The sequence below is a fragment of the Myripristis murdjan genome, chromosome 15 (assembly GCF_902150065.1).
Source record: "Myripristis murdjan chromosome 15, fMyrMur1.1, whole genome shotgun sequence".
Taxonomy (NCBI): domain Eukaryota; kingdom Metazoa; phylum Chordata; class Actinopteri; order Holocentriformes; family Holocentridae; genus Myripristis; species Myripristis murdjan.
In genome coordinates this window covers 28,748,275-28,761,566 of record NC_043994.1, presented here as the reverse complement: position 1 = coordinate 28,761,566, position 13,292 = coordinate 28,748,275, and the positions used below count along the sequence as shown (strand labels likewise).

The 13,292-nt window shown below is 41.5% G+C and overlaps 1 non-coding gene across 1 annotated transcript; it reads left to right on the top strand.

The window, feature by feature from the left end:
• Nucleotides 1-3,065: 3,065 nt before the first annotated feature.
• Nucleotides 3,066-3,159, top strand: trnai-uau (transfer RNA isoleucine (anticodon UAU)). The gene is made up of 2 exons: nucleotides 3,066-3,103; nucleotides 3,124-3,159. It is a non-coding gene; the product is annotated as a tRNA-Ile (tRNA).
• The last annotated feature ends 10,133 nt before the right edge of the window (nucleotides 3,160-13,292 follow it).

Genomic DNA, 13,292 nt, shown 5'->3' with positions numbered 1-13,292 from the left:
TATATGAGCAGCCGGGTAACCCACTGTGTCCGGTGGCCCCTGGAGAAATAGCCTACCTCTCCCTGCTGCCTCCTGATCCACCTGCCTTTTATCTCCACACAAAGCGGACACAGTGTGACAGCGCCGATGTATGGTAAGTTAACAGTATACTTTATTATTATTGTTATTGTTACAACCGACGTTAGGCATACGTCTGCACAAAAACGCACCTGTCGCGAAATGCACGCCACCGTCCCTGCAAAGAGGAGTCCAAACATAATTGAACACTATTTTAACAATTGCACTATTAATGGAAATATCCAATTCAACATTAAGGAGCCCAAATAGCCTGATGTGACATGATGTTGGCGCTAGATGAAAAAGCAATCTTAGCGTCTGTGTTGCTTGGCAACCATTCTGTCCACTCTATCTTGCTTGGTAGAAGAATGAATAGTTCTCTATTTTATTGTTGCCTTTTCTTGTGTGTCTATTTTATGGGCTATATTGGAGTAACCGTTTTATGAAAGCAATAAGCCCCTTGAAGCCGTGAGTTACAGTGATTTTACAACGGCGGAGGGGCACTCCGCTGTGCATCGTGCCTTAGAACGCCCCTCCGCCGTTGTAAAATCACTGTAACCCACGGCTTCTCGGGGTTTATTGCTTAAATAATGTTGCACTTTCTGTTCGATCTGAGTATGTTGTAACAGTGTAGCTTGGTTGCTTAAATAAATGGAGAGAGAGAGACAAAACCTCCAAAGATATATTTCCGTTTACATTTTTGTGTAGTCAATAAGAGAGAGACATTAAGTCTGCTGAGTTATAGGTCTTTGTCCAGTTCAGCACTGAGGTGAGGACAGCGACACAATAGCCACTTAGGTGCAGACACGGCTGCTGTAATGCAGGTGGCAGTGCGGTGCTGGGTTTTTCCTTTTTTTTTATTGGCCCACCCGTTTTTCTGTAGGCCCACCCATTCACAAAATCCTGGCGCCGCTAGTGGTTAGGGGTAAGACTCGGAGTTTGTTGAACCTGCTTTGTGAAACGGACCCCTGAAGCAAAAAAAAAACAAAAAAAAACACTGTCTCTTTGTATGACTTCGAGCCGAGTCTTGCCTAACGTAACGTAGGCTAACTGTTCAGCACAAGCCCTCTTGGCTTCCCACATAGGGCTACTATTGTTGTTCATTATTAATTGACTGTTTTTCTTTTTATCACAAGGTGCAAATAAATAGACACTGATGCAAATGAATAGCCTTTTTTTTTTTTTTTTTTTTTTTTTTTTACATATATAGACCTATATACTATTTTATTTTAAGAATGGTGCAAAATAAAACAAACATCCCCCAAAGCAGTGGTCCCCAAGTTGCTTCTTGGTTATAATGGTGGTCCCTGGGACTTGTACCTTTCAATGTATATGGGCATTTGGGCCTTGGGACACACACACACACAGAGAGAGAGAGAGAGAGAGAGAGAGAGAGAGAGAGAGAGAGAGAGAGAGAGAGAGAGAGAGAGAGAGAGAGAGAGAGAGAGAGAGAGAGAGAGAGAGAGAGAGAGAGAGAGAGAGAGAGAATAATAATAATAATACATTTTATTTGTTATGGCGCCTTTCATGGCACTCAAGGTCGCCTTACAGTAAAAGTAAATACAGAATACAGCAAGGACAGAAAAAAAACAAAGCATAAAAACATCACAGACAACACAGCATAAGAAAACAGCATAAAAAGAAAACATCATAGAAAAATACTTAATTAGACATTGTGACACCCACCCCACAATATAAACTACAACAACTATTGATTTACACTTGCAGACCCATGTTTGATCACTACCACTAATAATGAAGGATTCAGTAATGGAAGTCGCCTGTTGGTCAGAGAGAGAGAGAGGACTGTTCATGTTGATGTTCAGTGCCTTTGGTCCCTGTTTTGAACTTGTTTGTTTACAATGAATCTTAATTTCTGTTCTGTTTTCTGTTCTGTGTCTGTTTTTTCTATATTCATTGCACTTACTCCTGTCATCTACTGGTCTGAGATGTTCTTTCACAGCTTAAAAAGGTCCTCAACAAAAGTTGAAAATTGATTAATGGTTTTTGTGTTAATATAAGAGCAGTTAAAACAGACCGGTCAAATTTGAATGTGAACACCTAAATAAGGTCCGAGCAACGAACACTGGAGGACGTTTAAAAGTAAAGTTATACAGAGAAACTTAACCGTCCTGTTACCCTCAGATTGACTCGGCAGTAATTTAAACCTCCGGAAAATGATTAGCCTATAATAAAAATGGTTTCCCATGTTTATGTGTCAGCCATTTTATGTGTCTTGATGACCTAAATAGCCCTTAAAATAAAACATAACCTCCCGTTATACATGGGAATGGTGCTTTGTCAAATGAACTGGACCGGTACCCGCACTACTACAGGCACAATTTTATTTTATGCGGCTAAAACAGCCTATTATATCTATTAAAAAGTATTACATCTATTATTATATCTATTAAAAATATAATATCTATTAAAAACGAGCAAAAGAAGGAAATAGGCTACATTCTTTGCTAATGCTGCAGAGTTGCGCTTAAATTAGAGATAATTCCCAAATAAACAACACAGTCCTTGAAATTTCAGACCGGTAATAAAACGATTCAAATAGACGCCACATCCGGGTATTTAGGAAAAGCAATCGAGCACAGTCTGAGTTTACGTTTCCAGCTTCTTGTCCTCGCACTGAAATGGGTGAAAACTGAAATGCAGGCTCAGATTGTAACTGTACATTATTCAGCCTGTGGTTATTAACATCATACATGAAAAAATATGTGTTTACAAACGGTGGCGTTGCTGTAAATAAACGTAAAAACAACAACAACCTACGACTAAAGACTCCCAACTGGGCTTTTCGCGATGACGTTTTTCCACAATATTCTTTCCTCACACCGCTGAATGACATTAATCCGTTTTGTTAGGTGATGCTTGAATATATTTTAGGTGTTCATGTGTGGCTGAATCGGCTGTATTGTTTTTTTGAAAGGAAAAGGAGCAGCGGTGCAGCGGCTGCCGGTCTCCTGTTCATAAAGCAAACTGCGGGCCAGACACAGTGAGCTCCAGTGGCGCAATCGGTTAGCGCGCGGTACTTATATGACAGTACACTGATGAGCAATGCCGAGGTTGTGAGTTCGAGCCTCACCTGGAGCAAACTTTTTCTTACCACGCCACGTGCGGGACACCGGCAGGTAAAAGGTCTCCTACGAGAACCTGGACGAAAACCTGATGTTAGAAATGTTTATCGTCACCGGACACGGATGTCGCCTGGTGCCATGATGAACAAGCAAACAAACAAACAAAAACAATAGAAAACTTATACAATTCTTCTCTTGAGATTTCATTGACTGCAAATGACCCGATCCCCCCCATGATTCTGATTGCTGATTCTGATTTCTGATTCTAATTAAGGAATCTAATCACATAATAAGATAAGATTCCTGGATATGATAAGGAACATAAACAGTAACAGTAGCGGTGGAAGCTGTAGAAATAGCACAAATACTTGTGACAACTTGTGACAATTTGCTGAACCCTATAGGGAAAAAAGTGAGTCCTTCTAGAAATCATACATGATATAATAGAAATACTAAAATTAAATTTTGTGCAGGAAATGCAATAAATAATCATAAAACAACAGTAATGGAAACAGTAGTGGTTCAAGTTGCAGAAACAGTACAAGTAGAATTAATAACAGCAGTAATAGTAGAAAAGAGATAGTTGCAGTATTACAGTAGAGGTGGAAGTAGCAGTAGTACTAGTACAAATGCTGGTAGCAGTAATAATAGAGATGGTAGTAGTGGAGATAGTACAGGTAATAATTTTGCTAATATTACTGAGCTATTGGTGGCACTGTGAGTACAAAATAAATGATCATCTCCTTGCAGACAGCAGTTTATTTAGAGCTCAGTTCCTGTTGCTTTTGGTCACTGCTGACTTTGACATAAACACACAGTGGCATTTCACCATTGCTGCCAACAGGGGGCAGCATCTCACAGTCTTTGCTACTGCTAAGTCTTGTATTGGCTCGGAGCAGCGAGGAGGAGCACGGGTTTCTGGGAACAAACATGACGCATGCAATAATCAATCACAAATGTTTACATGGTATTTCAAAACTCTTCACACATCTCCCCGGCATTAACCCTTCAAAATAAAGGCGAACCAACCGAGTGCACGAACCCAGACCAAACCGAGGTGAACTCTTGCAACATGCATAACTTATTCACCTCCTAAAACATTTCACACTTGCTCTTAAATACAATAAAACATGTCAAAGTACAGCTCATTTGTTTATTAGAGGAATGCAAAATTGATTTCATATGGAAATGATTATTAAATCGTGAGTCAGCGTTGCGAGTGAAAAGTATTTGCAGTTATATTAATTGAACTGTCATTGGTTTCACTTGTGTTTTGCTGTACTATAGTCGACCACAAGGGGTCGCTGTTGACCACGATTTGCGTGTGTTGGGCTCTCCGTGATGCAGATGTGACTGCCTGATTCTGACTGGCTGTGTCTGGTGTTTGAATGAAAACAGTTGGTCCAGTTATGTTCTTATGTACTTCTGCACTCTGTGTACTCTTCTCCCTGTGTGTGTGTGTGTGTGTGTGTGTGTGTGTGTGTGTGTGTGTGTGTGTGTGTGTGTGTGTGCATGCGTGCATGCGTGCACGTGCATGTGTATGTGTGTGTGTGTGTGTGTGTGTGTGTGTGTGTGTGTGTGTGTGTGTGTGTGTGTGTTCCTGTGAGTCTGTCTGCACATTTGCACTTGCATTTCAGGCATTTGGCCGACATCATTATGATGATCCAGAGCAAAGAGCGATGAATGAGCATGTCCTGGTTCATCGTCCTGCTCATGGGCACTTCAGCAAGACACACAGGCGTGTCTCCGCACACTTTAACTTTCATTCTGGGGTTTTTGTCTCTGCATTTATGAAAATGTCTTTTCAGGTGTGTGAGCTCGTAATCTCAATATGCAACCCCAGTCATCTCACCTTTTGCTCCAGCACACATACAAAATACACAGCTATAACATTTTTTTTTGTTTCGCTGTCCATTTAAAACACTTTACAAGCACAGTGGCCTATAGGAGGGACAGAAACATGACTGTACTACACAGCAAGTGCACTGTAATGCATTATTCTCATGGTTTTTAATACATGGAGCACAGTGTTTGTCCATTGCAAAACCTTATTGAAAGTCATATCTGTGTGGATGCTCTTGATACCCTGTGTTTGTAGGTTTAATGCAGTTATTTTACTCCTATAATGTCATATACTCATCGTGACTATAGAAACAAATACCCCCTTTCCCTCCAGGTGGCTCCCTCAACTCCAGTCCACACACACACACACACACACACACACACACACACACATGTTTCAACATAGCCCCCTAGGTGGGTGACTAAGATTCATATAATTGGCTGTTACAAGCTAAAGAACAGGCAGGGCTGATCTAGAAAACATGGTACACGGAGGGATTTAACCCTCCTCCATTTAGTATCCTCACAGGAGCACTTGAGGCCAGATGCAATGAGCATTAGATCACCAGATTGCAGGAGAGCTCCAGAGGGGGGAGGGGGCAGGGGTCAAAAAAGTCCTGGATGATTTTTGCTCCAGTTAGGCGTGCTGACATTTTACTCCTTGTGTGAAACAAGTGAGGCGAAAGTATCTAAGGCCTCGTCTGATCCGTGCGGTGACGTTCCGGCGGCGTATAGGAGCGCCTGACAATGGCAGTAAAACAAACATCAACATCTTCATTTGCATCCTCCATCCCTCGTCATCGCCGCTCCACGCTCCCCTGTCCAAACACTCACAGGAATGCGCTTTCATTCAGCTCATCTTCTCTCCGCCTCCAACAGCACATTTCACTTCTCGCTCGGCTCACATATGCCCCCGGGGCGGATCGGGCTGCTCCTCTCCGCTTTCAGCCGTGGATCTGATTTATTGTATGTACGGGTTAGGATACATGTAAGCAGAGATGTAGTGGTAAATCAAAGGGCGGGTGAACGGCGAGCTCCAACCTGTGATCACGGTGACGCAGCAACAACCACTAATATACAAAAATGTCTTCAAAACAGCTTTATCTTTGATTAGATTAGATTAGATTAGATGAAACCATAGTTGTTGAGAAAATGGGAACTTTCTGCAGCACCAAAACTAAATTATAGTTGTTTTGAATATAATAAATTCAGGTAGTTTTCCAGAGGAGGCTGGTAAAATCTGCACATAATATGATACTATAACAGGTTCATATTTTAACTAAAAGAAAGGTTTCAGAGCTCAAATAGTTCCAAAACTAAACGTTAATGATATTTCATTTTATGAGTTTATAAATGATTTCAATCACGGAGCTCATCTTATGAACACATCTCCATTCTGTGAAGCCAACAGCAACAGGCACCTGGTTAACCTGAGTGCAGAAAGAGCTTATTCATGTCAAAACCTAACTTAAAATGATCTCTAATCAGCTTTACTGTACATATTTACAGTAGTTTATTGGCTAGTTATATAGCAACTTGCCTGCTGATGTGTTTTAGTTGACATGCTGATTTGATTGATTGTCTTATTTACATTACTACATGTCAGAGTACTATTCATACTTCTGATAACTTTCTCTTTGACCCCTTTACTTTCCAAATACAATGGGAGAATATATATATATAAAATATAATACGCTTCATGGTGTGTGTGTGTGTGTGTGTGTGTGTGTGTGAGCACTCTAACCTGTCGTAACTGCCTTACACCTCTGAATGTCTCGTTGTATAATAGTTTTGTTTTTTTTTGTTTTTTTTTGTATTTGTTGACCTATTTTCCTTTAATCTGAAGTGTGTCTGTGTGAGAGCAGCAGAGTTACCGTGTAATGGAAAAAATGTGATGGGAGAAAATGTGTGATGAGACAGAAACAGAGAGCTTGCACAATGACAGTGGGAGAGTGTTGTGTGTGTTAGGAGGACAGACTGTGAGTGTGTGTGTGTGTGTGTGTGATGGAGAGAGAGTGAGAGACCTGAGGAAAAGCAGAGCTGGAAGGCACTGTAATGGTGAGCGTTTGAGTGTTGTGGCAGGGCCTGTTCTTCTATCTCTGCCCTGATCTGGCCTGCAGCGACAGAGCTGTCAGTGTGTGCAACATGAATCACCTCCTCTCATTACCCAGCCATCTTCACAAGCACACACACACACACACACACACACACACACACACACACACACACACACACACATGCACTTACCAACATCCCTTATCTTTAACCCTTACTGCAAGGCACACCACAGACACACAGATCTACACACCCATCCCCACACATGCAAACCCCAAAGCTTAACCTACACACACACACACACACACAAAAGCAAAAAAACAGTTACATGAGGACATCTGGCATAGAATTGCAAAAGGCCTCCTGTTTATATAGTCTTTTCAAATGAAAGAAACTCCTCAGACGGTGCTTGTAGTTCTTTCAATTTTAAATCCTTTTCATGAAAAAATCACTTTTGTAATCAGTGCAAACCACCTCTGGCTGTAATGAATAAAAAAAAAAAAAAAAGAAAAAGTGTTGCGATATTATTTTCCCAATACTGTATCAATGATGTAAGCCTTTGTATTGATATATATCGGTCATACATTTGACTTTCATATTGATGTTGTGACGTCTACATTTTACTGCTCCATGATAAGTAATGGCATTGTGCCAATTTTGTTTTACTGATCTGGAACGTGAATCTTGACTTAAATTGTCAGTTTGTCACCTTATTTATGTTATTATTTGTTATACATTTAATTCGTCGACCCAAATAGTATGCATAAAGCAATATTTTAAACTTCATTTTTCATTTCCAGTTAATTCTGAGGACTGCAACGCATCACGATAATGAAACGTGATGGTGAGGGCCTCGCCCATGCCCGGCCTGTGTGTTTACACGGCGTGTCCATCAGGCAGTAAAATCACTCTGTGTCAGAGGGGTTATGGGAAGTTCACACAGACATGTATGCAGTCTAATTACTGGCCAAATTACGCAAAAATCCCGATAGTGCAATAACAGATCCTCGGGCTGTAACTGTCGAGAGACTGACCCCCAGCCGGCCTCGGCGCGGCGTTACAGCGCATTGAGAGGCTTTCCGCAGGAGTATACCGAACTCTTCAGATGTTAGTTACTCACCACACAGCTACGTGTTGCAAACTATAATTCACATCTGTCTTTGGTTAGCGTTGTTAGCTCACTATCTTGCCGTCTGACAGCTCCCAGGCCCGGCTGTTATGTATTGTGACCCGTGGGCAATGCTCATTATGTGTGAAGGTATAATTATTATCATTATTGTTTTTTTTCTTCCACTGCTCTCTCGAGCCCGCGGCAGCTTTGGTGATGAAGCGCCTGTCAAGCTGCTCAAAGGAAGTGATGTCATTTCGGCTGGCCGGCAGCCCAGAAGATTCTTAGGTCAGAGGTGTGTACTGTCAGAGAGGGAGAAATGTGTGTGTGTGTGTGTGTGTGTGTGTGTGTGTCTTCTATACCACCTGGGGCCAGGGAGGGCAGATTGGCTTTAAGGAAGAGGTGATATAATGTTTTGTTCCTGGGAAGCTGGTTTTGTGAAAGCTCTTCCTAGGAAGTGTGTGAATTTTGGGGTCATCTGGTTAAGAATTCCCAGATGTGCGATTTACATTATTACCTCCCTTCTCCTAGCATAAGCTGCGAATATCTCTCACACTTCATCATCGTCATTGACAGCCACTGTTCGGGGGAAGTGTGGGGGAAGTTGGTGTTTCTTGTGTAACACTTCAGAGCGTTGTCAAACCTGTAGTTCAATTACTTAGGTCCGCATCAGGGGAAGGGCCCTTACTTGGCTGGATTTACGCAATAGTTCATGCAGCAACAGTTCAGATGAATCATAACTTATCAACAACAACAACAAAAAAGCCATATGGGAGCAATTTTTTTTAGTCATCTGTCAAAAAGGACATTTTCTCAGATAAAAGTCATCTTTAACCAAGAATTCAGAGCGTGTTTACCCGTGTTGCACAGTGCCTTTTGTAATTCGGTCATGTTTTCAAAACCAAAGCAGAAGGTCCAGGTTTGGTTTGGAAATGTGCTGAGAAACCACTGTAGTCGGCTCTGCACAATTAATTGTAGGTAATCGTTTCATGCAATTTATGTTTCCTCCATTAAAAATCATGCAATTTGGCGAAGTTTGAGGTGTTTGTTCCATTTTCCAGTGGGAAAGAGAGGGCGTTTTCACACACAACTCGTATAAAGCAGTTATTTCACAGCCTGAAGCAGTTTAGCCCTCGGCTCAGTTTGTCTGGGCTCGCTGCATGAGAACTTGCACTCGACTGTGGATCCAACCAATTGATCCAAATCAGACCAAGACCTTGTGGTTTATTGGTACGTTTCCAAATCAAACCATCGAACGCTTTATTTGGAGTCTCAACACGATCTGACCGATCCGCAGGAGGCGCTGTGTGGATCATGTTTGGACACCAAACACAGTTGATGCTGATGTTAATAAATGTTGGTTTACCCTGGAGGAAACTCTTTCCCTGCACCTGTGTGTCGCAGCCAAGGAGGTGACAGCCCCACATAGCATCGGTTGACAAATAATGTTTTGCTTGACATTTTGCCATGTGGAACGCTGCCAAACCACAACAATGCAACAAAGAACGTCTTCTGATTCGCACCAAAGCAAACAGTCTGTAGCCTTGAAAACACAATGAGAGAATCCGCCTCAGGGGGAAATGCTCTGATATTTCTAGGTGTGAAAACCCCTTTCAAAGCAATGCTGTGACCTTTTACATGGTTACGGAGAAATGGGAGTTTGATATGATCGTGATTGCTGATGATAAGCTAAGCCAGGACTGCTATGGTGCTTTAACTTTATTCTTTCATTGCCACTGCCAGACCTGTGCCATGAGGCGCCAAACTGGAATTAACAGGGCTGAGCTTTACTGGGAAATGAATTCAAGCCAGGCTCCACTGGCCGGAATGCATTTCCACTTTATCCAAGAATAGAGAGGCTCTGCTTGTTGCTGTGGCATAGCTAGGACACCAGTGTAAAGGTGATTTAATTGCCGAAAACAAGCGTGGGCCCTTAGTTTAATACAAGCTCTTCATTTGTGTTTCATGCCGGTGCATACCTTTGCGGATAAGCAAAGCAACATAAAGCTGTCATGTTTTCAATGGGAGCCAAGAAAACGGCTCATCAAGGGGTTACTAGCCAGCTGGCTAATGTTTAGCTAGGCTAGCTAGCACAGAGTGTGGCTATTTGTGGCCCTCAGCTTGTCAGTAACAGTGACAACTTGCTATCGTCAGACCAGGAACACTTGTCCTCTTACCTGGACCAGGACTATGATGTACATCAGAGGGTGGGAAAGGAATATTTATTCACTTCTACTCAAACAACTGACTTTACCCTTCTCTCTGTCTCACTCTGCCCTGTTTTCCTGAACACACACACACACACACACACACACACCCCGACAAGCGCGTGCACACACAAGTGTCTTTTGGCGCTTTTCCACTAGTACCTACTTGGCTCGACTACTCGGTTTGTAAGCTTTTCTATTAGGTGATAGTACCTGGTAGCAGGTACTATTTTGGCGAGCTGAGTCGAGCCGAAATGTGACGTAAACGCTGTGCAGGCCACTGATTGGACAGGGAGTGAGGACACATGAGAGTGACTCTTTCACGAAAACCAAACCCAATGGCAGCGTCCTGAGCTCGAATCTGAGTTCAGGCCCTTTGGCTCCTCTCCTGCCTTTCCTGTCTCTCTTTACTGTCACTGTCAAATAAAGCAGAAATGACAAAAAATATGACAAAATATGATGTATTCACTTATCAGAACAAATTTACATGTTGGTTTTGTTATGTGATATTGGATGCTTTTGGTGGAAACTTTGTCCTATTTATGTACTTATTTCTCATTTCCTCTCTCTTTCACTTTTTTCTCTTTCTCCCATCTGTTAGCTGATATCTGTTTTTATTACTGGTATTTATTTATTTATTTATTTATTTATTTGTGTTTTCCCTAACAGTATTGTTAATAGTGTTGTAATATATGGAGGAGAATGTTTTTAATTTTTTTTTTCTTGCATGTGTGTGTTTGCGACTGAAACTGAAAATTTCAATTAAAAAAAGTCACAAGTCCGTCTTCATTTTGTCAAGTCGAGGCTGAAGTCAGTGAATTTATGAAATTTGAGTCCTCACCTGTAAGGTAAAAATTGACCAAACATTCAAAGTCACCGGGAAGGTCCTTTTTAAATGAAAGACTTTCAATGTATCTTTTGTTGGGTGTATTTTTTTAAATTCATGATTATTCTGCAAAAACAAACTCTTAGTCATTTTGTCTGTTTTTGCAAGACTGTCTGAACCTCATGAGCCCCAAGATTCTGCAACTGTGCCCACAATTGGAGAACTCATATGAACACAACACCGTTTTGCATATTTCTACTTCACCCACGGCCATTGCATTATTGTTAACATTTGCTTAGCGTTGGCAAAGCTCACCTCAGTCGTGCTTTAACATGGATGAACAGGACCTGCTACTAACGTGATCTGTAGGCTACTGTTTAATTAAGCAACATCACATGAAAGCAAGTGCTGTTACACTGAGTATCAGAACAGCCATGAATGATAATCAGTTTAACAGCATGACCTGGAGTGTGATAGTGCTTTTCTACAACAGTTTGACACACACCATCTTTGATCACATAACAGTTATAAGACATGACCTATCAGGCAGGAGGTACGGATCGGGTCGCGACAAATACAAAAAAGGTTTCAGATCTCAAGCTAGCTTACCTGGAGGTTTCCAGCGTAGTATCTGCTCGTGCTACTTTCTTGGCCCGAAATGTGCCGCCTGTAAAGCAGCTTCCTGAGCCAGAACCAAAACCAAAGCACAGCCAGGGGGCCGCAGGGCCAGATCTACACTAATATACATGAAGGGCTAAAGGGCCACATGGAAATTTTACTGGGTGTCAGATAGATAGATAGCTGGCTAGATAGAAAGACAGAAAGAAAGATGATCAAACACCACAAAGCCTTTGAATCCAGAGCCACTAGCTTAACACAGTTCTGTTTATTCAAATTTCTTTAGAGCTGAAAAGTAAAAAATGACCATATTCTGGTTGTATCAGTGGTGAAATCGCTCTGAAAAATGCATTCCACAATTTCATGCTGCATTCACTTGCACGCGGACAGTAGAGTTCAGTCTTGTAAATTTTGAACAATAATTATTTTTCCTATTAGATTGTCTAAACTGGGGTGGCAGCTGAGGTGGCAGGGCCTGTTTTTAGAGTGGCAGCTGCAAGCCCATGCCACCATGGTGGATGTGCCCCTGGGAGGCATCGCTGCCAGTCTACAGTGGGGGCAAAGATGGCCCATTTGATGAGAACCCAGTGGATTAAGGTCCCCAACTTGTGGACCTTTTTTCCAAGTTAGGCTGAGTATTTTTTCCCCTTTCTTCTTCTTCTTTTATAAAATTAATACATTTTACTTAGACTTCTTATTTTAATTCTGTTTGTTTTCCTCTCACTTTTTTTTCAAGTTTGAAGAGAAGAGGAAGAAGGAATTCTTCTTGTTTTTTGTTTTTTTTTTGTTTGTTTTTTTTACTCATGACTCTACACTGTCCAACCAAAAATTGATCTTGTAGACTGATGTAGTTATTTTTTAAAAATATTTCTGAAAATAAATGAGGGGAATTTAATTCAGAGGGTTAAATAAAAGCCTGATAAAATACACGGCAGCCTCTGGGCTCCTTTAGGTTTCCATTAGTTTGCTCATATTTAGTATTTAGGGTGTCTGCCCTGAAAAGTCCACATGAGAGCTGATGCCAAATGTTTTACGGCTGTAGCACATATGGTTGATTTGTTATGAATTTTCAAAGTTTTGAAATTTAGAGGCTTGCTATAGCGCCACCATCAGGACTATTGGCTTGTGTTTGCAGCTGAGGTAATCTGGCATGGGACTGGACCTTTGTGCAAAAGTGGGACTTCCTCGGAAGAAAGAAAGAAAAAAGAACATGCAGGAATACAAGAGGGACCCGGCAGGACCCGGCCCCTAATTATTGCTGACAGTATGGAGCCTGTCTCTCTATGGAGTACAAGCACTTCCAGTGGGTGAGAAAGTGTTAAGTGAAAATGTGAAGGACTAATTGATCAGTTGTTAACTGAAGTTAGATAATGTAGTGAGGACTGTGACCTGGGATACAAGATATTTCCTCTGGGAAGGAATGTGCTACTTTATGATTCATCTTTCTTACCATCTTCAAAAAGATCAGCATGGCCTTACACAAAACCACAGTG